General features: G+C 44.2%; 1 protein-coding gene across 14 annotated transcripts in view; it reads left to right on the top strand.

Moving 5' to 3' along the window:
* The window catches only part of sema4ba (sema domain, immunoglobulin domain (Ig), transmembrane domain (TM) and short cytoplasmic domain, (semaphorin) 4Ba), a 462,752-nt gene that overhangs the window by 372,761 nt on the left and 64,917 nt on the right, over positions 1-25,074 (top strand). The window lies entirely within an intron of this gene.

A 25,074-nucleotide genomic window follows, 5' to 3' on the forward strand; every position in this document is an offset into this window, starting at 1 on the left:
TAAGAATATGGATTTTGCTCTACAATGTTATAATCAATTCCCAAAATGTATTCCCAAGTGTGTAACCAGAGTATGTCGTTTCTCCTCAATATGCTGTTGTGAATTAAACAGAAGTGATTTTTACTTCTAATTCTTGGAAAGGTTTCTTCACTTTCTGTACATCTATAAGGTCACAACACTTTCACAAAGATATGGCTCTTCCATTTTGCGCTCTATACAACTGTACTTAGAAGGTAAGGGTAAGGCGTCTCCCGTGCAAGCATTGAAAATAATCTCTTCAGTGAAGCTTTAACTGTAATAGGCCAGCAATTAGGAAAGAGCAACCAGATAACAAGCAGTGTGTCAGATCCTATTAACTGCTCACTTATTCGCTTTGTAAAATTGTTTTACTTAGGTCAGGTTGAGATGCTGGAAATCCAAAGCAACACACACACAAAATGCTGAAGGAACTCAACAGAGTAGGCATCTATGGAAATGAATAAACAGCCGAAACATTGTCTGTTATTCATTTCCACAGATGCTGCCTGACCTGCTGAGTTCCCTCCAGCATTTTGTGCATGCTACATTGGTGTTCTGAGACACGAGTTGTACCTCACTAGGTTTTTAATCTTTTCACCACACATGGATTTTGAAAGAAATGTTGCATATATCCAGCACTTCTCTAATTATGAAAGCACTGTACTTCCATGTGGTTTTGTGATTTTTTTTATTTTCAGATATCCTCTGATTCCTTAGATATTTTGAGAGTGACTGCCCATTCCTTCAAGATAAGTGAAACTGAAGGTGTGTTTAAGTAAATAAGAAGAACCTTTGCTGCTCTCGAGTTGAATGACCTATTTTGCTCTTTGGCTGTCTTGGAGCAGAGGGATTAGCTCTGCGAGATCTGAAAGTCTTGGCTGTGCAAGGTTTAGCTTTTGCGAAGATGATAAATATTACAAAAGCTGGAATTTCTGCAAAAATGTGATTAAGGTACTGCTGTAATCATGTGACAAAATCACCCTACTCGTTGGGCTAACCAACCAAAGTCAGGGATATGAGCTGTCTACTGTAGAGTGGCTGCTTGTAGATTGGTGTGTCTTAATTAAAAGGACTGACATTGAGTCATAAGAGATGTGGCACGGAAGCAGACTCTTCAGCCTAATGAGTCTATAATCACCATGAACTGGCCTTTTCCTAAGTAGTCCATTGTACTTTCCCCATGTTCCCATCAGTTTCCCTCTGGATTCTGTTACTCATCTACACACTAGTGACAACCTGCAGAGGACAATTCACTTACCATCTCACAGTGTATTTGGGAGATGTGGAGCCCCTGGAGGAAATACACATATTCACAGACAGAGAGAACATACAAACTCAATACAGGCAGCCCTAGAGGTCAGGATTGAACATGGGTTGCTGGGGATGTGAGGCAGAAACTCTATAGGCTTGAAGTGTTTTAAGGATGACCCAAATGTAGCCACCCAGATTGAGAAAGACTGTTTTCGGCAGTGGCGTTTGTGCAGTCTTGCGTCCTCCATACTTCTCCCACTTGGCAACAACTCCACTGTCTGAGGGGTAAAACATTGTTCATGCCGGAAATGAAAACAGGAAACTTCTGGAAACATCACCTGGTCAGGTGGTGGCAAGAGGAGTCAATGGCCTAAAACATTATTCAAACTCTGCACCGATGTAAGGGCAGTGTTCAGGGGAAAAAGTACAGGGATTTCCCTCCTTTACTGTTTTTTTTGTTGTGAGACTGATGTTTCTTTGAATTGGAGCAACACACACAAAATGCTGGTGGAACACAGCAGGCCAGGTAGCATCTATAGGAAGAAGTACAGTCGACATTTCGGGTCGAGACCCTTCGTCAGGACTAACGGAAAAAATTCTTTCAATTGGGGCAGGTTTTGCTGTATACACATAGGAGTGTGCAACAAAGGTCCAATTTCCACAGTTTCAGACTTTAAATTTTGGATATAAAGAGGGACTTAATGATGGAGTGTGGAGTTAGTTCCTCAACTTCCTCAAACTCTGATTGTTTAAAACTTGTCAGTTATTCTATTCTAGAAAATGTAATCTCTAGTTTATTGTATAACGATAGAAGCCAACGATTTCCAGTTTGAAAAGTTAACTGATCACATATTTTATATTTTTGACAGCTTTTAAGTAAATCCTCAGCAGTGTTGCAAAAATAAAATCTTTCTTTTATCTGAAATCATGAGTTGAGTTTAAAAAAGAAGTCTAAAATAGAATATAGCACAGCCTGTCGCCTCAGAGCATGAAGGCTTTCCTCTGATATTCCTCTAATCATTCACTGTACAACCAGGAACACTGAAACATCTCCCAAATATTGACACAGCCTGCCATCAGTCTACCATGGGAACATTAGTAATAAGAGAAGACCCTCAGGCCTACCCCATCACTCAGTCAGATCATACCTAACTTTAGCTCCAGCTCCTGTCTCTCTGCCTTAGTTCCTTATACCTTGATGCTGAGACTGAGAAAAACCTGTCTCAGTTTTAAAAGCCTCTGTAGTCTCCCATGATCCACGGCACATGGGGACAAGAATTGCAGATTTCTGCCGTACAGTGTATTGAGCTCCTAGGCTTAAAATCTAATTATGGACCCTGCTATATTGCCAGTTATGCAGAGCTAGGAGAGAAAAAAAAAGCACAAACTGTACTAAAATTGAGATTGCTGGAAGGCAGAGGTTCAATTCAGTTATAAACTTATCATTACACGTGACACGGTACTGAAGCAAATAATTCACTCATAAGATGGCAGGTGTTGGAGCCCAGAAGCAAAAAGAAGGCTGGAAGAACTCAATGGGCCAAGCAGCATCTGTGGAGGCAAAAAGTATAACTCATTTTGGGTCACAAGACTGCATCATGACTGAGAGGAACAGGAAAGGTCGCCATTACATAGCGCGTGGGTTAGGGAGGGGGATGGGGACGTGGCTTCAGGCTTGTAGGTGATAGGTGGATCCAGATAGGGAGGGGATGATGGGCAGATGGAAATAGGTGGGCGGGAGGGGTTGGGGAAGATGAAGAAAAGTAGCGCTGGCAACCCAGGTTCAATTCAGCCACTGTTTGCAAGGCGTTTGTACGTCTTCCCTGTGACTGCACAGGTTTTTTTACTGGGTGCTCCAGTTTTCTTCCTCATTCCAAAGGCGTACAAGTTGGTAGGTTAGTTGGTCACATGGACATAGTTGGGTAGCAGGGGCTTGTTAGGCCATGCTGTATCTTTAAATAAAGTAAGTAAAACTTGATGGATAGGAGACTGTGTATGGAAAGAGAGCACTGGGGATGATTAGAGTTCACAACGTTGGATTGTAAATCACCCAAGCAGAACATGAACAGTATTTGCATTGGAGAGGGCCCAGAGGAGGTTTACAACAATAATCCCAGGAATGAAGAGGTTAAAGTAGAATTTAAGAGGAGAGTTTGGTGGCTCTGGGCTTGTACTCACTGGAGTTTAGAAGAATGAGGAGGGATCTCATTGAAACGTACTGATTACTGAAAGGCCTAGATAGAGTGCGCATGTAGAGGATGGTTCCAATAATGCAGAGTCTAGGACCAGAGTCCACAGCCTCGGAATAGAAAAATGTCGCTTCAGAAAAGAGATGGGGAGCAATTTCTATAGTCCTAGAGTGGTGAATCTGTGGAATTTATTGCTACAGATGGGTGTGGAGGCCACGTCATTGTGTATATTTAAAGTGGAGTTTGATAAGATTCTTGATTAGCAAGGATGTCAAAGGTCACAGGGAGAATGCAGGAGAATGGGGTTGGGAGGGAAAATAAATCAGCTATCCATAATCGAATGGTGGAACATACTCACTGAACTGAATGGCCTTATTCTACTCCAATGTCTTATGGTCTAATATGAGATTTTTTTTCAACTTGTGTTTGTGCTTTCCAGAGTATCACAGAAGGCCAGGGACAGACAGTTGGGTGTGGGAATGAGAGAGGGAGCTGAAACAATATTGAACCGGAAACAAGAGATACCTTTTGCAGGGCACAGATGCTCATAATAATGAAACCCAAACAGCTCTCTGCCTGCAATAAAAACAGAAAAATCTGAAAATATTCAGCAGGTTAGGCAGTGTCTGGAGAAGAAAATGAAGTGGACATTTTATGTGGGTGTCATTTCATCAGAATTGGCTGCAAGGAACACCCTGTCCTATTAATACATATGTAAATATAACCAAATCACATCCTGGCATTTTGGAGTCCGGTGTGTGCTTTACAAAATGCAAACCATAGGCTTGAAATTTGTGAGTTACATACTTACTAATAAGGCTACACACTGGACAGAATGAGTTGATCAATAGCATTTAATGTTTGACATCTGGAGTTACGCACCTAAGTTCATGACAGGTGCCTCCTGCATTGTTGTGTCGCCTGTACTAAACACAAAGCCATACTGCTTTAGCCATGAGAGATCACATGATAACATTCAAAATGAAGCAGGGATCTACCCAGTGTGTTGACTAGTATATATTGTTAACCAATCACAAACAAGAGAAATTCTGCAGATGCTGGAAATCCAAGCAGCACACACAAAACGCTGGAGGAACTCAGCAGGCCAGGCAGCATCTATGGAAAAGAGTACAGTCAACGTTTCAGGCTGAAACATCGACTGTGCTCTTTTCCATAGATGCTGCCTGGCCTGCTGAGTTCCTCTAGCGTTTTGTGTGTGTTCATCGTCAACCAGTGGCTTGCTAGGTCAATACTTCACTATCGGTTGTGGGAGCTTGCTGTGCAGAAATTGGCTTCTACATTTCTACATTACAACAGTCACTCAATTTCAAGAAGATCACCTTGTAGGCTCTGAAGCTTCTTGGTGCATCCTCAGGTTGTAAATATTGTTTTAAAACTGTGAAACCTTTCACTGCTTGTCCTTGCTCCCCTCCCCCACTTTCCCCTTCCTTACTATCCTAGACTTGCATTTGCCTTTTCATAAAACTTGACCTAAACTGACTTTAGATATCCGCCACAATCTTTTCCTTTTCAAAATAAATCACAGAGTTGGTTTCCTCTCTGTCTTCAGTTCCACCATCAATTTAGAAGACAAAGGAAGGAGGGAACTGGACGCTTGGGGCTGAGCAAGACTTCTGACCAGTGGAACTGAAAGTTGGGAGGGGAAACAAAATGGCTGTCTGTACTCTCCAACTCATATAACACCGGCACACAAAGGCAGATTTCTGCACTGGGCCCAGGTCCAATTGCTGTGGCTACTTAACAGGCAGCAAGGCCAGTTCATCTCTGATAAGCAATGAGTCATATCAGGAAGCCTGAGTAAGCCTGACTAAGTTTACCAAACCTGCTTGACATTAAATGACTCACTCTGGCAGTTCAATCTCATTTACAGAATAACACCAGAATTTAATTAGGCAATAATTTCAAATAGAGCAGACACATAATGAATATCCCCAGATGGACATTTATTTAGAAGACTTAATTGTGTCATAGTTGCACTAAAATTGAAGCACAGATCTTTCCTGTAGAATGGTCAGAGCTTTTGTACACAATGCTCCTATAAAGAAACTTACGGTAATGGTACTATGTAAATGCAGGATGTTGTTGAAGTGTAACTAGACTTTGTACAAAGTATATTATTAAGTTGCAAACAACAGGAATTCTGCAGATGCTGGAAATTCAAGCAACATACATCAAAGTTGCTGGTGAACGCAGCAGGCCAGGCAGCATCTATAGGAAGAGGCGCAGTCGACGTTTCAGGCCGAGACCCTTCGTCAGGACTAACTGAAGGAAGAGTGAGTAAGGGATTTGAAAGTTGGAGGGGGAGGGGGAGATGCAAAATGATAGGAGAAGACAGGAGGGGGAGGGATAGAGCCGAGAGCTGGACAGGTGATAGGCAGAAGGGGATACGAGAGGATCATGGGACAGGAGGTCCGGGAAGAAAGACGGGGGGGGGGGTGACCCAGAGGATGGGCAAGAGGTATATTCAGAGGGACAGAGGGAGAAAAAGGAGAGTGAGAGAAAGAATGTGTGCATTAAAAAGAGTAACAGATGGGGTACGAGGGGGAGGTGGGGCCTTAGCGGAAGTTAGAGAAGTCAATGTTCATGCCATCAGGTTGGAGGCTACCCAGACGGAATATAAGGTGTTGTTCCTCCAACCTGAGTGCGGCTTCATCTTTACAGTAGAGGAGGCCGTGGATAGACATGTCAGAATGGGAATGGGATGTGGAATTAAAATGTGTGGCCACTGGGAGATCCTGCTTTCTCTGGCGGACAGAGCGTAGATGTTCAGCAAAGCGGTCTCCCAGTCTGCGTCGGGTCTCACCAATATATAAAAGGCCACATCGGGAGCACCGGACGCAGTATATCACCCCAGTCGACTCACAGGTGAAGTGATGCCTCACCTGGAAGGACTGTTTGGGGCCCTGAATGGTGGTAAGGGAGGAAGTGTAAGGGCATGTGTAGCACTTGTTCCGCTTACACGGATAAGTGCCAGGAGGGAGATCAGTGGGGAGGGATGGGGGGGACGAATGGACAAGGGAGTTGTGTAGGGAGCGATCCCTGCGGAATGCAGAGAGAGGCGGGGAGAGAAAGATATGCTTAGTGGTGGGATCCCATTGGAGGTGGCGGAAGTTACGGAGAATAATATGTTGGACCCGAAGGCTGGTGGGGTGGTAGGTGAGGACCAGGGGAACCCTATTCCTAGTGGGGTGGTGGGAGGATGGAGTGAGAGCAGATGTACGTGAAATGGGGGAGATGCGTTTAAGAGCAGAGTTGATAGTGGAGGAAGGGAAGCCCCTTTCTTTAAAAAATGAAGACATCTCCCTCGTCCTAGAATGAAAAGCCTCATCCTGAGAGCAGATGCGGCGGAGACGGAGGAATTGCGAGAAGGGGATGGCATTTTTGCAAGAGACAGGGTGAGAAGAGGAATAGTCCAGATAGTTGTGAGAGTCAGTAGGCTTAGTAGACATCAGTGGATAAGCTGTCTCCAGAGACAGAGACAGAAAGATCTAGAAAGGGGAGGGAGGTGTCAGAAATGGACCAGGTAAACTTGAGGGCAGGGTGAAAGTTGGAGGCAAAGTTAATAAAGTCAACGAGTTCTGCATGCGTGCAGGAAGCAGCGCCAATGCAGTCGTCGATGTAGCGAAGGAAAAGTGGGGGACAGATACCAGAATAGGCTCGGAACATAGATTGTTCCACAAACCCAACAAAAAGGCAGGCATAGCTAGGACCCATACGGGTGCCCATAGCTACACCTTTAGTTTGGAGGAAATGGGAGGAGCAAAAGGAGAAATTATTAAGAGTAAGGACTAATTCTGCTAGACGGAGCAGAGTGGTGGTAGAGGGGAACTGATTAGGTCTGGAATCCAAAAAGAAGCGTAGAGCTTTGAGACCTTCCTGATGGGGGATGGAAGTATATAGGGACTGGACATCCAAGGTGAAAATAAAGCGGTGGGGGCCAGGGAACTTAAAATCATCGAAAAGTTTAAGAGCGTGAGAAGTGTCACGAACATAGGTCAGAAGGGATTGAACAAGGGGTGATAAAACAGTGTCGAGGTATGCAGAAACGAGTTCGGTGGGGCAGGAGCAAGCTGAGACAATAGGTCGGCCAGGACAGGCAGGTTTGTGGATCTTGGGTAGGAGGTAGAAACGGGAAGTGCGGGGTGTGGGAACTATAAGGTTGGTAGCAGTGGATGGGAGATCCCCTGAGCGGATAAAGTCGTTGATAGTGTGGGAGACAATGGCCTGGTGCTCCTTAGTGGGGTCACGATCAAGGGGTAAATAAGAGGAGGTATCCGCGAGTTGTCGCTGTGCCTCGGCAAGGTAGAGGTCAGTACGCCAGACTACAACAGCACCCCCCTTATCAGCGGGTTTAATAATAAGGTTAGGATTAGTGTGGAGGGAGTGGAGAGCAGAGCGTTCCGAAGGAGTGAGGTTGGAAATGGGGACAGGGTGCGGTGAAGTCGAGACGGTTGATGTCCCGTCGGCAGTTGGCAATAAAGAGATCCAGAGCAGGCAGAAGACCAGAGCGGGGTGTCCATGAAGAAGAGGAGGGTTGAAGACGGGAGAAGGGGTCATCGGTGGGGGTGGAAGAGTCCTTGCCGAAGAAGTAGGCTCGGAGACGGAGACGGAGACGGCGGAAGAAAAGTTCCGCATCATGGCGAAAACGGAACTCGCTGAGGTGTGGGCGAAGGGGGACAAAGGTGAGGCCCTTACTGAGAACAGAGCGTTCTGCCTCCGACAGTTGAAGGTCGGAGGGGATGGTAAAGACCCGGCACGGATGAGAGCTGGGATCAGAGGGGGGAGGGGGGAGGCTGGGGGTGTCAATGGAGAGGGGAGGGTTGGGGTGAGAGGAAGATGGAGCCTCTGAGGGCCCAGGAGCTGACGGTGGGATCTGAGGAAGACGGGGCTGCGGAGTGGTGGTGGGGGAAGGGGAGACGGGAGTCACAACAGCAGCACATAAAGACCCGGCCTGGAGTTCAAGGCTGGAGCCGCAGTTGGTGGTTGCACGATCGCTTTGAATGTCTCCATGGTCGTTGCTGGAGTCCGGGTTTTGAATATGTCCTGAGGTGTTGGAGCCGCCGAGACCAACGGCAGGGGCCGCAACCGAAAGTTCATGCCTGCTACCATCCCTCCCCACTGATCTCCCTCCTGGCACTTATCCGTGTAAGCGGAACAAGTGCTACACATGCCCTTACACTTCCTCCCTTACCACCATTCAGGGCCCCAAACAGTCCTTCCAGGTGAGGCATCACTTCACCTGTGAGTCGACTGGGGTGATATACTGCGTCCGGTGCTCCCGATGTGGCCTTTTATATATTGGTGAGACCCGACGCAGACTGGGAGACCGCTTTGCTGAACATCTACGCTCTGTCCGCCAGAGAAAGCAGGATCTCCCAGTGGCCACACATTTTAATTCCACATCCCATTCCCATTCTGACATGTCTATCCACGGCCTCCTCTACTGTAAAGATGAAGCCGCACTCAGGTTGGAGGAACAACACCTTATATTCCGTCTGGGTAGCCTCCAACCTGATGGCATGAACATTGACTTCTCTAACTTCCGCTAGGCCCCACCTCCCCCTCGTACCCCATCTGTTACTCTTTTTAATGCACACATTCTTTCTCTCACTCTCTTTTTTCTCCCTCTGTCCCTCTGAATATACCTCTTGCCCATCCTCTGGGTCACCCCCCCCCCCGTCTTTCTTCCCGGACCTCCTGTCCCATGATCCTCTCGTATCCCCTTCTGCCTATCACCTGTCCAGTTCTCGGCTCCATCCCTCCCCCTCCTGTCTTCTCCTATCATTTTGCATCTCCCCCTCCCCCTCCAGCTTTCAAATCCCTTACTCACTCTTCCTTCAGTTAGTCCTGACGAAGGGTCTCGGCCTGAAACGTCGACTGCGCCTCTTCCTATAGATGCTGCCTGGCCTGCTGCGTTCACCAGCAACTTTGATGTATATTATTAAGTTGGCAGCCTTTCTAGTGCCAGCTTCATTCTGTTACCCTTAAGGCCAATATGTTGGATAACCTGTCAGTCTGGGGCTTCTGGTGCAATGGTTGATTTCGACCACTGGTTCTGTTGATGACCTCAAGTAGGAGAACAGTGGTTCAAGAAAGCCCCATGTGTTTGTACTCGGTTAAATGCACCCACGAATGTCTGATAATGTTTTGGGCCTGTTCCACTTGTGTTCGCACTGTTCCTGGGATTCCCAGTGTCTGCAAACTGCTCCATTCCTGTGGCTGTTAGCATGCTGAGTATATCTTCACTTCTCAAGCCAACTTTTGCATTAAATGATCTCAACATTATGGAGTGTTTTAATCCTTGACCAAGAGGCCAGAGTTGGAGGGACACAAGTGCAGGGGTGTTGGGGCTTGGCAGGAATAGGGCACACACTGCAGAATTGTGAAGAACTTCAAGTTCAACAGGGGTGGAATGAAGGCGGCCTGCCAGGGGTACTTTGGTATAATCACCACTAAAGATAACAAGGGCAGGAATGAGGATTTCAGCTGCAGAATAGGTGATGGAGGGCAAGACAGGGGCAGTGTCACATGGTACTTCCAACGCTCGTGGTTATGATGTCCAAGCAATCCCCAACTCAGAGTCAACGTTGTAAACAAGCTCTTTCAGTTCCAATCATTTCAGTAGCATGGGGATGCTGTCTGTAACATGGCCTGAGTTCCTCAGTATTTAACTGAAGGAGGTTTATGTTGGGCCAGCCCTGGATAAAGCTGTCTGAGAGTTCAGCGAGACTGCAGAGGGCCAGCTGAGGTGGAGCAGTTTTCCACTGGCCTATATGAGAATATACTCCATATCTTCACGGAACATTGCCGAGGAGAAGCATGAAGATGAAGCAGTTAGTGGAGGGTTTCCCTGTGGCCATTCCCCTCAGCAACCTCTTTGGATACTGTTGAGGGGAATGACATATCAGAGTCCAGCAGCAGCAGCTAGCCCAGTAGCACTGTGGCTGACTATGAGACACATCAGGGAAGGGTAAACTTAGGCAGGGCAGTAGTGATAGGAGACTCAATAGTTAGAGAGACAGACAGCAGATTCTGTGGCTGTAAAACAGAAGCTAGGATGGTGTGTTCTGTTCCAGGTGCTAGGGTCCAGAATGTCTCAGGGTGGCTGCAGAAGATTCTCAAGAGGGAAGGGGAGCTGCCAGACGTCTCGATGCACGTTGGCATCAATGCCATAGGTAGAAAGGGGGAAGTGATAGGGCTGTGGATGGGGCAGTTGTTATATAAGTAGATGCAGTGTGTATTGAGACTGTGAGAAAGGACAGGCAGTGGAATGAGTTGAAGTGTAACATAGGGTAAAATGAAGAAGGGTGATGAAGGTGTTATATTTGAATGCATGCAGTATATAGAATAAGATAGATGTAGCTGCATGGACCAACCATTGCTCTAAGCAAGATATTTTTTAATGGCCTGAAAACTGCATGGCACTTTGCAATATGAATACTATGAATATTTAGAATGAAAATTGAAAAAAAATCACATACTTTTGATTTTAATTATTAATTGAAGGGTACAATGAAAAGCAGTACAACAAAGAAAATTTATCACATTTCATAAACTTATTCTAGCTGTGTCCAGCTCCAGTTGTGCAGCAACAAAGACTGTGCTTGGGAGCATTTCGGTTGCTGCATGGCCGTGCATCCGCACAGCTTGGAGGGAACAGTGTTCCTATAATGTGTGAGTCTAGGATCAGCGGGCACAGCTTCAGAAAGTGGGAGATGCCCATTTAGAACCACGATGAGAAAGAACTTCTTTATTCAGAGTGTGGTATAACCATGCAGTTCATTACCATGAATATCTGTGGAAGCTAAGTCATTGAGTATATTTAAAACTATAGTTGTTAGGTTCTTGGTTAGTCATGGCATCGAAGTTATGGGAAGGCAGGAGAATGGTGTTGAGAGGGTTAATAAATTGGCCATGAATGGTGGAGGAGACTTGATGGGCTGAGTGGCCTAATTCTGCTCCCATGTCTTATGATCTACAATGAGAAATAGCAGGGATGTAGCTATTGAGAATACTAGAGCTAATGGTGCAGTCATGAACTAGAGTATTGAACATATCAGCACAGTACAGGCCCTTCAGCCTACTATCTACTCCAAGATCAATTTAATCTTCTGCCCTCCATTTTTCCTTCATCCATATGTCTATCGACAAGTTTCTTAAATGTCCTGGATGTCTTTGCCTCTACCACCACTCATATCAGTGCATTTCAGGTGCCCACCATTCTCTGTGTAAAAAACCTACCTCTAACATGCAACGAGAAGCCACTTCCGGCAATTCTCTTATGGTTGGATAAATCACAGGCAGATGTCTCCCCAGCCAGCTAAACAATAGTGGAGAAACATACTAAAGAACAAGGGGAAAGCCTACATTATTCTTGTTAGGCCAAGTTTGATTAGAATTTCGTGCTGCACTGCCCTTTAAGCGCATCATTTTCATTTAGGGAACAGAACCCAACCTAGTTGAAGAACAGGTGGTATTGTTTTTGGAACGGCAACCAGAGACTCTGACTGAATGATTTAAAATTTAATTAAATAAATTATCTAAAATAAAATGCCATGGTCTATAATAGTGGATGTGAACCAACTGGATGGCTATAAGGATTCACTGGATTATTTAATGTACTTTGGGGATGGAGTTTATTGTCCTTCACGTCTTTTGCCTCTAGGCCCACAGCGCCAGTGACTTCGTAAAGTCCCTCACACAGTCAGTTGTGCCAGCAGCTCAAGAAGACAACGTTACAGGGAAATTAGGGATGATCAATAAAATACCTCCATGCCAGTGACTTCTATATCCTATGAATGAAAGAGCAAAACCGATGGAGACTTAATGAATGAGTATTGTTACTTAAATACAAATGCAAGTTAGAGATCACTCTTGAATTCTAGCTTCAATAAAATTTCAAGTTATTGCTTGTTTCTTGCACCAGGATGCTCAGTAAAGATTAAATAACCACTTATCCAGTGTGTGCAGTAGGAACTTCAAGACTCAGACTAACAATTCAATCAGATTTTTATCTATACACTGTTAAATCTCTGAATTTAGGATATGTTGCGACAGTTCACATACCTAGTCAAGATTCAATATTCAATTGTATTTATCATGTGTGCATCAAAATATACAGTGAAATATGTTGATGTGCTAACAACCAGCACCCCCAAATGTGTGCTGGGGGAAGTCCACAAGTGTCACTATACTTTCTGGTGCCAACAGAGCATGTATACAACAACACACACAAAATGCTGGAGGAAGTCAGCAGGCAGCATCTATGGAAAAGATTAAATAGTCAATGTTTAGGGCCAAGATCCATCATCAGGACTGGGCAAAAAGATGAAGAGTCAGATCAGGAAGGTGAGGGCAGGGAAGGAAGAAGTACAAGGTGATAGGTAAAACTGAGAGAGGTGGAGGGGTGAAGTAAAGAGCTGGGAAGCTGATAGATGGAAGAGATAAAGGGCTAGAGAAGGGGGAATCTGATGGGAAAGGGTTGAAGACCATGGAAGAAAGGGAAGGAGGAGAAGGGCAGGTAAAGAGATGAGGTGAGAGGGAAACTGGAACGGGAATGGGAATGGTGAAGTGTTGGGCAGGAACTAGAGAAATCGATGTTCATGCCATCAGATTGGGAGCTACCCAGATGGAATATAAGGTGTTGCTGCTCCAGCCTGAGTGTGGCCTCATCACAGCAGAGGAGGCCAGGGATTGACATGTCCAGCATGCCCACAATGTCCCTAATTAAGCAATAGGGAAGTCTAAAGATTATTAGTCCAACTTGCCATTTTGCCATCTATTAAAAAAAACAACCACTCCGTAAATTGATACTGGATTTGAGCAGGAATTCAACAATACAGACAGGTCCATGATGCATTAAGATAGCATTTGCAATTTATGGGCCATTCTTGCAATAATCACAGTTTTAGTGTGTGTAAACATTTAGCAGAAAGCTTCTGGGATTTCTGCTTTCTAGTGGCACCGTGGAGAGAGATTGTTCATTGTATGTTAGTCTTCAATGTGATAAATGATTCCTGGAATTGACAAACACTGCTTGAGAAAGAGCAGTAACTCTTCCCAAGATTCGCTGTACATTAGACCACATGCAGCCACTTAGAGTATAGGCATGTAAAGTTTACTTTGCTGAGAGATTCTCCATTGCATCAATGATTTTTGACGTCCTTGTCCAGGAGTTTTACTGCTCAAGCTGCTTACATGTTTGGATCAATTGATTTCCGGAGCACAATTTACAGATCATTATCATTCATTTAAATATTTTAAATGTATTTTTCTATCATTCTGTAGCAGGAGACAAGTTAAGTTATGAAATAAAAGCAGCTAAGAATACTGGGCAGAATTAACAGTACTGTACAATGGATAAATGGTTATTTTTTAAAAACTTTTCTGCAACTGCTTTGTTGGATACAAAACAATTGGCATCAGTCGCAAAATCTTCTGTACTGTATTTAGTTTAAATTACTTTTGTTCTTGTGAGAATATTCAAATTTAGTATAATCTGATAAAGATATATACTTATTGCTAACAGTAACATTCACAATCTTACTTCTTATTACCACAATATTCATTTAGTCTACAAGTAACATTGTAAACACCAAGACTGCCCATTACGTTCTACAACATCAGCTGTCAGGGGATGGTTTTGACAGTGTGATGTGTGTTACTGAAGCCTGAGCAAATCTGTTGTCATCTTGTAATGGCTTTGTTTCAGAATGCGGGGATAGTTTGCAGCAAGATGAAATGGATTTTTAAAAGGTAAGAGTAAAAGGACACAGGCAGTATCTGTGGAAAAGACTACTGTCAATGTTTCGGGCCGAGATCCTTCATCAGGACTGGAGAAACGAAGAGATGAGGAGTCAGAGTAAGAAGTTGGGGAGGGGAGGAAAAAACACAAGGTGATAGGTAAAACCGGCGGGGGGGGGGGAGGGGGTGGTGGCTGGTGAAGTAAAAAGCTGGGAAGTTGATTGGTGATTGGAGAGGGCTAAAGGACGTGGAAGAAAGGAAAGGGGGAGGAGCACCAGAGCGAGGTGATGGGCAGGTAAGGAGATAAGGTGAGGGAGGGAAATGGGAATGGAGAATGGTGAAGGAGTTGGAGGGGGCATTACTGGAAGTTTGAGAAGTTGATGTTCATGTCATCAGGTTGGAGGCTACCCAGATGGAATATAAGGTGTTGCTCCTCCAGCCTAAGCGTGGCCAATGGAACTAAGGCAGATAAATGAAGTTGAGGTGCACTGCAGCCATGAACAAACTGAATGGCAGAATATACCCTTGGGCTGAATGCCCTATTCCTCTTCTCATTTAAATCAACTGGCTGTAGAAATTGTTACCAATGCTTTATTTGTAAATTTCTATTTTTGCTAAAGCATGTTATGTTGGTCCTTTTGTACTTTCTTCATTAAAGTATGTTATTTTTCAGATTGAAGTGTAATTATCAAAATAAAATGGTTTACTGTATAAACATGATGCAATTCAGTAAATCAGTGAACTATAAATATGAGCACATATTTTGTTTAGTAAATTAAGCTAAGCAGAAATAGATCTAATATAAAACAGAAAATACTGGAAATACTCAGCAGATCAGGCAGCATGTGTAGAACAAGGAACAGTTAGCATTTCAAATCAAAAACACTTTGTTAGAACATATTCTGGAGTCATGGAATACAGCAAGTGTTAATTACAACAACATCTGGTGTTCAGATCTGAATGTGGATTGCAGATTGAATTTAAAATGTAACTCAGAACAATGGTCTTGCTGGAGCTGCAGACTGGGGTCGATTGCAAACCCCATTGATCTGAGATGTCTGCATATGCATGAGACAGTGGTGATTAACATTCAGTTGAGGGTGTCTGAAGTGTTGGTGGGAAGATCTAGGTGTTTGACAACTATATGTAACTCAAGGGAAGCATTGTCAACTCAAGGTATTGAAGTAACAATGTAATTGTAACTATTGAAACTGTACTCAGCTAACATTGATCTTAAGGGTATAAAGATGTGATATACTTTGAGTTTGGGAGGCCTCTTCCAAGAGTGTGCCCAGTATGATGCCTGCTTGTTTTGCTGAATAAAAACTTGTATCTGTCTATGTGACTTTGATGACTCTGGTGACTTCGATCAGTCACAACCCCCTTCATCAGACATCGTTTTCTATCAGGTAAACAGAGTTGATGCCGGCCGGTGGTGTACTGGCAGCAGCACCAAATTTTGAGGCCATTGGTCCCAGTTCGAAACCAGCCGCCTCCTTGCACGCTTTCCATCCGTGCTGGATTGAGCGTCAAGCTAGCAACTTGGCCTCATAAAAAATAACAAATGCTAAGGAAATGGAAAAATGCTGCCTAATGTGCCACAAGGCACAAAAAGGAACAACCACAGCAAACAAGAGTTTATACAATAGTGATGCCATTTCTAAAAGCACTGCTGCCTCAGGCTAAGTTTTGAATTTGTTGATTGTGGTAGGAAGCTGATTGACCTACAAACTGAGATAGAACAGGAGGACTACAGCTCTCCTCTCCCAGCTGGTGGTAAGAAACTTAACTGAAATGAGCTAAGCAGTTTGCAGATTGCTCTGAATACCTCTGACAGTCCCCAATTTGTGATTAAGTTTGTACAGTACTCACACTTGGAGGTTGTTAAGGAAATGGAAGCGCATTTGAGACCATGCTGAGCTACATTATTGGAGCAGAGTCAGGTGGTTTAATGCTCTCTTGTTCTTTATTGGAGTTGAATAATACACAGTGTGTTTCAAAAAAAGTTCCACTTGATTGCAGGAACATCTTTAGCTTGTTGAAAACTTGGTTCCGGAGAAAAATACACCAAAAAGGAATGTAAATAAATGGCAAGAGACTCAATATTGGGTATTTCAGCAAGAAAATTGTCTGTCTGTCACCATTTTTGCCTCTTTTCGGCTAATTGGGATGGCCACTTGAATTGGGCCAAAATGTACTGGTCCTGATGTGCCCGCCCCAATTAACCAGAATCCACTTTGTATATTTGTATATTATATCACTATTGATCAATACACGTTGTATTTAAATCTTCAACAGCTTCACTCCTTTCTATCAATGTAACAGCCCCTATCACCAATAGCTCCGTCTCTCTCCTCCTTCACCACCTACGCCTGGTTTGGTTTTGTGTTTCCTTGAGCTAACTTGAGACAGATTTGAAGGTGCAAATTAATAAACTATTCTTATGTTTTTATCATAATGTTTCCCTTTGTATAGTGTAGTGAAGTCTGGTGAATAATTGGCCCCATTCTAACGGTTATTACAAGTAGACAGTTATCCATGACACCAGCCTCGCTGTGGAGACACTTTTTTTATTATCATTGCTGTGGTCTTCAAGACAAGCCTGAAAATTAAAAAAGACTTTCATCTCATAGCCGTTTGCAAGGAAGACTCCAGGCGACAGTTGTCACTGCTGGCTGATTGATGTCTAATGTTTTGTGACCTGCTTGTCACCAGCTGCAGCCCCGCATTGACAGGACGCCCGCGCCTTCATTAGAAGGGATCAGGAGGACTTCTGCTTGCAGCTGCTTCTCCTGATTAGCTGAGTGACAACAGCTAAAGGCTACTGCTCTGTGCAGTGTGTAGAGAAGGAATGTCAACGTTTGATTGGGTGTGTAAATCATGTGACTCTGGCCAGGGTGAAGTGGTACACTCACTGATATGGGCAAGATTTCCTTATGACGTAGAAGAAGGCACTTTGGCCCATCAAGTCTATGCTAGCTCTCAGAGAAATCCCATTCTCCGACTGATTTCTAGCCATTTCTCCCCACATTCTGCCACTAGGCTGCACCACAGGCAATCTGCAGTGACCCATTGACCAACCGAGCCGCACATCTTTGGAATGTGAGAGGTACCCAGAGCATCTAGGGCCACAGGGAGAGCAGGCAGATCCCACACAGACTGCATCGGAGGTCAGGAATTAAAATGGATCACTGGAACAATGAGGATGCGCCACCGTGCCTAGGTTTGCTTTCTGTAGAAAAGGTCCAGTGAAGGGAAAGTTGGAATGCGTGGAAGATATCTCTCACGGTCATCCCTTTCCATAATCTGGTTCTTGTTTGGTGATTGCAGCACCAGGAGATGGGTGAGCCTTCAGTTGGACAGTAGATCCATCCCTAACAGAAGTCCATTAGCTGATGGAAGTGCCTACTTGGTAACTGCACTGAGTACTCAATGCAGTACATGACATAGCAATCCATTTCCAAGGTTTGCATCTATTGATAGCCTTCCAGAAGTAGATTGTAATGTAGAGATGCTACATTACCACCCATGTACCATATGCCACTGGGGGCCTTTTGCATCCTTCCCATTCCATGTGCAGAAAGATCCTCCTCCCATTCACTGGCTTGCAGAGAAGGAGCAGGTTAAAATCGTGGATGGCCGGTTAGGGACTTATCCAAAGTACAATGATTGGAGTGTATCTCTGTGGTTGTGGAAAATCTGAAGCTCCCACCTCCCCACTTAAAGGCTGGGTCAGCTGAAGAATTCCAAAACTCACATTGGTAGATTTCTGCTACATAAGGATATTAATGAGTAGGGAGCAAGTCTAGTACTTATTACAGCAAAGCAAAGTTGTGCCGGCTCACAACAGAGAAATCCCATCAGGCCCGTTTCCCCCCTCCTTGTTTCTCATAGCCTTGTAACTTAATCTCTCTCACACATGCCCTCCAATTTCCCTTTGATTCTTTTTCACTCTGACGTACTCTAAGGGACAATTGACAACAGCCAATTAACCTACCAGAACAACAGGAATTCTGCAGATGCTGGAAATTCAAGCAACACACATAAAAGTTGCTGGTGAACGCAGCAGGCCAGGCAGCATCTCTAGGAAGAGGTGCAGTCAACGTTTCAGGCCGAGACCCTTCGTCAGGAGTAACTGAAGGAAGAGTGAGTAAGAGATTTGAAAGTTGGAGGGGGAGGGGGAGATCCAAAATGATAGGAGAAGACAGGAGGGGGAGGGATGGAGCCAAGAGCTGGACAGGTGATAGGCAAAAGGGATACGAGAGGATCAATGGACAGGAGGTCCGGAAAGAAAGACGGAGGGGGGGACCCAGAGGATGGGCAAGGGGTATATTCAGGGGGACAGAGGGAGAAAAAGGAGAGTGAGAGAAAGAATGTGTGTATAAAAATAAGTAACAGATGGGGTACGAGGGGGAGATGGGGCATTAGCGGAAGTTAGAGAAGTCGATGTTCATGCCATCAGGTTGGAGGCTACCCAGACGGAATATAAGGTGTTGTTCCTCCAACCTGACTGTGGCTTCATCTTTACAGTAGAGGAGGCCGTGGATAGACATGTCAGAATTAACCTACCAGCTTGTTTTTGCAATGTGGGAAGAACCCAGAACAGTAGGAGGAAGTGCATGTGGTCTAAGGGAAAAAACACAAACTCAGTACGTATAGCGCTCGAGGAGATGGTCAACCAGGAGCTGTGAGATGCCACACATACTGTTGCATCATCGTGTTAAGGTGCAATCAGCTATCATCAAATAACAAGCACTCTTTTTAAATATGATGCCCTCTCTCTCAAGGTGACCCATCCAGCACTGTTTGCCCAATTTTTGAAGTACAGGGATTGTTCTCGTGAAGAAAGCGTAGCAGCCAGTTTGCAGTTAACAGGCTCTCACGAAAAGCAGAACAAACTCAAGTATGTACATAGGTACCTGTCCTTACTTTCTAGATTAGTCAAAGGTATATTCAACCTGCGAAAGGTTAAAACAATAATAATTACTGGTCTTATATTGCTGATGATTTTGACAGGATTGCTGCTGTCAGACTGAGTTGCATCATGACTGATTTAACATTCAATCTTATTGTTTGACATGCCAAATTCAATATCTAGATCTCCCTCCTGGTATTACATTTTGTTATACTTGTGGCTTTCAACCATTTTCTTTCTATAAATCAGCCATTTTTACTTATTAACAGTCTTAGTAGATTAAAGTAACTAGAAAATCAATTTTGTACCTTACGGTAAAATAGTCTGGTCTCCCATCTTTGCTGCCTTGTGAGGTGCTTGGGTGGGTTTGCTTTGGTTTGTTCCAAAGAGAGAGAAGACTAATTAAGCCGTGATCAAATGGTGGAGCAGATCAGATGGGCTGAATGACCTAATTGTGCTCCTATGTCCTATGGTTTTATATCTCCTGTTTGTCTCCTAACTTCACATGCTCAATGTGAACTTCGCATGCAGTGCTTTGGCACATTTCCCCAAACATGAGCCAATGCCATAACACTGTCAGGTTGTTCCAATGTAAGAGGAATTACAACTGAGCGCTTTTTGGTTGTTATGATATGGAATTCGGTACCTGAAAGGATTCTCGAGACAGATTCAACAGAAACTTTCAAAGTGGAATTGGAATAAACACTGTAAAGATCAGAGTTACTGGCAAAGAACAGAAGGTTGGGACTAATGTGAGAGCTTTTTCAATGATCTGGCACAGACCGAATGAACTCATTTTTCACTCTCTGTGCTGTGCCTTTCTGCACTCAGTCCGACACAGACTCCCAGCAGTGTCGTTGGATACAATGTGTGCACCCAGGCAGGTATCGTAAATGGAATAAGCAGGAATTGGCTGCATATTTTGTTGTCCCTGGCTGAGATGGCCTAACACAACCTCAAATGAGGCCTAGATTATTTTTACATCTATTACTGAGTCTCCTTGCTACTCAAACCACTGAAGAACGCACAGATGCACGCGCATGCCTGTGGTTTGAACTTTACTATCCAGCTTTCAATTTCAAGTTGAAATGTTTCTGAATATCGAGCCAAGGCATGAGATACAAGCCATGAGTAAGTCCAGTTCCCAAACCTGTCCATCACTTACTGTCAGATTACTAATTTGCATTGGTTTATTTTATTGGTTTATCATTGTCAGGTGTACTGATTTACAGTAAAAAGCTTTTGCTTATATACCCATTTGGGCATGTCATGCATTGAAGGAGTAAAAAGAAAACAGAATACAGAGTTACAGCTACAGAGCCAGTTCAGTGCATGTAGACAAATTCAGTGCAAGGGACACAGCAAGGTAGATTCGGAGATCAGAGGTTCATCTTTAGTGTATGAGAGACTGTAGTCAGTAAGATAGAAGCTACCCTTGAGTCTGGTTGTGCTTTCAAGTTTTTATATCTCCTGCCTGATGGGAAAGGAGAGAATGACCAGGGTGGCGGAGGGGGGAGGGGTCCTTGATAATATTGGCCACTTTCCAAAGGAGCAGGTAGTGTAGACAGACGGCGGAGGGGAGGGTGGTTTGTGCGATGGACTGGGCTGCATTCACAGCTCTCCACAATTGCTTACAGTTTTGGACAGAGCTGTAGGCATATAAAATAGTGATATATCTGAACAGGTTGCTTTCTATAAAAATTGATGAGTCATTGGGCCTCAGCCTCACCATTGCATACCATTCACTTAAACAATGGAAAGCATGAGCCGCAAATGATTTTCTTCCTGATTTGTGAGGACAGGATGTCAATGACTTTGAACGATCCAGGCACAGGTGGGTGTCACAAGTGGGTACCTCACAGTCCCAGCCAGTCAGATTCAGTCTTGACTTCTGTTGCTGTCTGTGTGGAGTTTGCATGTTCTTCTTGTGACTGAGCAGGTTTTCCAGTTTGCAGTTTCTCCCACATCTCAATAACGTGTGGATTAGCAGTTTAATTGGCCACTGTAAATTCTGAATGTGAGATAAGTGAATCCAGGAAGGAATTGATGAGAAAGTGGGGAAAGCCAATGGGCTAAGGTGTGATTAGCATAAAAGTGGGTGGTCTTTGCTCGAGCTGGACTCAGTGGGTCAAAGGAGACATAAGAGACTGCAGATGCTGGTATCTGGAGCAAGAAACAATCTGCTGGAGGAGCTCAGTGGGTTGAACAGCATCTATAGGAGGACAGGGATTGTCAACGTGTGGCATCAAAACTTAGCACCAGTCTTGATGCAGGGTCTTGGCCCAAAACGTTGACAATTCCTACCCTGGCACCCCCCGCCCCCACCCCAAGCCACACACACACACAGATGCTGCTGAGTTCATCCAGCAGATTGTCAGCCAGCCAATTGCCTGTGTGGTCTTAGGATGGTGCAATCTCGACACAGACAGCAACAGAGGTCAAGGTTGAACCTAACTGGCTGGGACTGCAAGGTTCACCCTCTTGTGTCTGGAGCCCATTAAAACATCTGGGTCTCTCAAAGATCATAGGCACCCTCTTCTCACAAATCAGAAAGAAAATGATTTGTAGCTCAGATAGCGAATTTCACAGCATACACCGGTGATGTTAAACCTGATTCTGATTTCAAACAATTGGTTTATTGATCATTACAGGATGTCTCTCTGGTGCTTCCTGCTCCCTTCCCCTTTTCCCAACCATGACTCCCTTCTCTCTGCCCCATTCCCACTCTCAGTCCACAATAGAGACCCGTATCAGTCAGGTTTGTCTTCCCTCACATAAGTCGAAACGTCGACTGTACCTCTTCCTGTAGATGCTAGCTCTTCCTTCAGTTAGTCCTGACGAAGGGTCTCAGCCCGAAACGTCGACTGTCCCTCTTCTTATAGATGCTGCCTGGCCTGCTGCGTTCACCAGCAACTTTGATGTGTGTTGCTCACATATGTTGTAGGGTTCGTGTTTTTTTTGCAGCAGTCCAGTGCAATACATAAAATTACTGTAGTACTGTGCAAAAGACTTAGAGTCTCCAGCTACATATATATGTGCCCAAGATCTTTGCATGGTACTGAACCAACCAGAAGAGATTGGCAGGTCTATTAATCAAAATCGATTAATTATTGCTACCATCAGGGAAGAGGTACAGGAGTCTGAAGACACACACTGAACAATCCAGGAAAAGCTTCTTTCCCTCTGGCCATCAGATTTCCGAATGGACATTGAACTACCTCACTACGTTATTTCTTTTTGCAGTAATACTTAATTTAACATGGTTAATATATATATATCTCTGTAACTTACAGTTTTTATTATGTATTGCAATGTACTGCTGCCATATGACAACAAGTTTCATGACATAGAATTCTGATTCTGATTCACCATGCGTCTGCTGGATGTCAGGCTGACCCAGTGTCTCAGAGCAGAGTAAGCAGTGACTCAGCCTGGCTGAACCTTGCCTGAATCATCCACACACCACTGCCATTTGTCATCTGTGACTCCCTGGAAAGAACACTCCCCTGTGCACCCGAACATGCTCGGGCCCAAGTGAGATTGGGTAATAATTAAAGACAGGCAAGCTAAGGGCTGCTTCATGATAATGACAGCACTCACTGGAAAGAACAAAGAGTTCTTCCTTGTTCCATCTCTTATCTGATTCGAACTTGAGACCAGTTCGTCCCACACAAAGCAGTCGGAGATTCTGCGTCTGCGAAGCTCGCTTTCCTATCGAAGAAATTTCAGGTTCAGTTGCTGAACAAATGATTGTTAGCTGCAGGGTAAAGGTACAGATAAAGCAGATTAGATGTATTGATGAAACTGTGTGATGAGCATCAGAAATTCAGAAACGATTGCAAAATCTATCTGGCCCATGTGCGAAGCCTATGTTGTTTACCAAAGCAAGTTTGATAGGGATAATACTACATTTGCAGGAGCTGCTGATGTGGTCCAAGCATCTGACAGGTTCATGTGGACAGTGTAATGGGACAGAAGGATTTGCAGGCATTGGCTTGAGGACAGCTCCGGTAGTTGAAAGGTTTTCCCACTAAGATAAGGGAGCACGTCAGAGTGGTTTCCTTGTGAGGAATTCCAGGGCACAGTACTGGCCTTTGGGTCTTCTTGATGTGGGGAGAAAGTGGCCACTTGTTGAAGAGCTGGAAATTGAAATGTTTCAGAGTTCTGCCCTGAAGCGCTGTATGAAGATGGCATTTCAGTTAAGAGTTGAAACCATGAGTGAGCAGTACTTTGTGTGCAGCTTGTGGGGAGGGTTGTATTTTATATTTTCCATGGAGAGCAGTCTACATCTATTTATTTATTATGTCGAGCAGATAACTCCAGTCTGTTTATTCTGCCTGTTCATGTAGCATCCTAGCTGGTTTGTTAGTATTGTCTTGGGAGTAATACTCAGCTCATTTACCTCACCTTGCCAATAAGTGACCACAATCTCATAGTTATTTATTCTTATTTTTATTTATTTAGAGATACAACCCAGCAACAGGCCCTTTCTGCCCAACGAGCCCATTGCCATCCAACTAAGTGCATGTGACTAATTACCCTACTAATCCATATGCCTTCAGAATGTGGGAGGAAACCAGAGCACCAGGAGAAAATCCACACGTATTAAACGGGGGAATGTACAAACTTTTTGCAGGCAGTGCTGGAACTGAACCATGGTCGCGAGCGATATATTAACATTCTGCTAACCGCTACACTACCGTGCTGTCATCAGGTGGTCTGAGTAAATACAGGGTGGTCTTGTGCAGGCATGGAGGTAACAAATAATATGCGGCATAAACACACACACACACACGCACGGACCAAGCTTCAGTGCTTGGTAGCCTGCTCCTCTGAAACGATAATGCTGACCTTCTCCATCTCTAATCCTCTGATGAGAACTGGCTCATGGGCTTCCATTTTCCTCCTCTTCTATTCAATAATCAGCTCTTTGCTTTTCTGACATTGAGTGGTTGCTGTTTTGGAATGCAACCCTGATGTTGGAAAGAAGCTATGTTGATTGTTTTTATTCAGTGTTATCAGCAGAATCTTTCAGTGTGCAATAGTATCACCTTCGCCCACACTACTCAAAATATTTTGGACTACATTTGTATTTGAAAGCTTATTTATCCTAGAAAATGAATTATAAAAAATTGAGGAAATATTTCAAATGTTTGACTACTTTAAATAACTGCTTATTGGCAAAAACAATGAAAGAAGACTAAAGGGATTACATGGTTCAATATTCTCCTTTCATGGCATTGCAAGTGTAAGAATCTCTCTGGCTCTTCCAAGGAAAGCATAGCTAATATAATCACCACATTATTCTCTGTCTCTGAGTTAAGCTTCTTCCCTGGAGTATAAGTTAAGCATTTGATAAATCTTGTTCTTTTTTTTCGCGGAGTGCATTCCAGGTGTTTTCAGCCACTGCATTCCCTTTGATATCTCACACAGAAAGCAGAAAATTTATGTGAAAGGTTTGCTGTGTTATTCAAGTATGGAGGAACACGCTGGAAGGAAGTGCCTAATTTTGAAATGCTTTACGAAAACACTCTACTCAATATCACTGAGTATTGCTGCTGTAGTACCCGGTAAAAGAAAAATGTAACTGTGTGTCAGAGCATGACACATTCCGAGCCTTGACCGTATGAAGTTACAGCTCAACACATGGACAATATCAGTGCAAGTACTCGATCCATATTTGTTGATAGATACATCAGCACTGTTAAAAACATCAGAAGATCTGTGAGGCTGAAAGCCCAGATTGCGGGGGATTTCAGCCAATGTGTGGCAGGGGTTTTCTGTCAATTGCTAGAATTCTGCCAATGGCGATCTGTCTCGTATTCATGAATGGAATTGTGGGAAGGGTTTTACATCGTCTGCAGCAACGGCGTCGTTGGTCCCTCTTGGGTGGTCACTACAACCAACACGTTTACAAGTGTGGTTGGAAAGGGTCGC

This window comes from Mobula hypostoma, chromosome 13, assembly GCF_963921235.1.
Source record: "Mobula hypostoma chromosome 13, sMobHyp1.1, whole genome shotgun sequence".
Taxonomy (NCBI): domain Eukaryota; kingdom Metazoa; phylum Chordata; class Chondrichthyes; order Myliobatiformes; family Myliobatidae; genus Mobula; species Mobula hypostoma.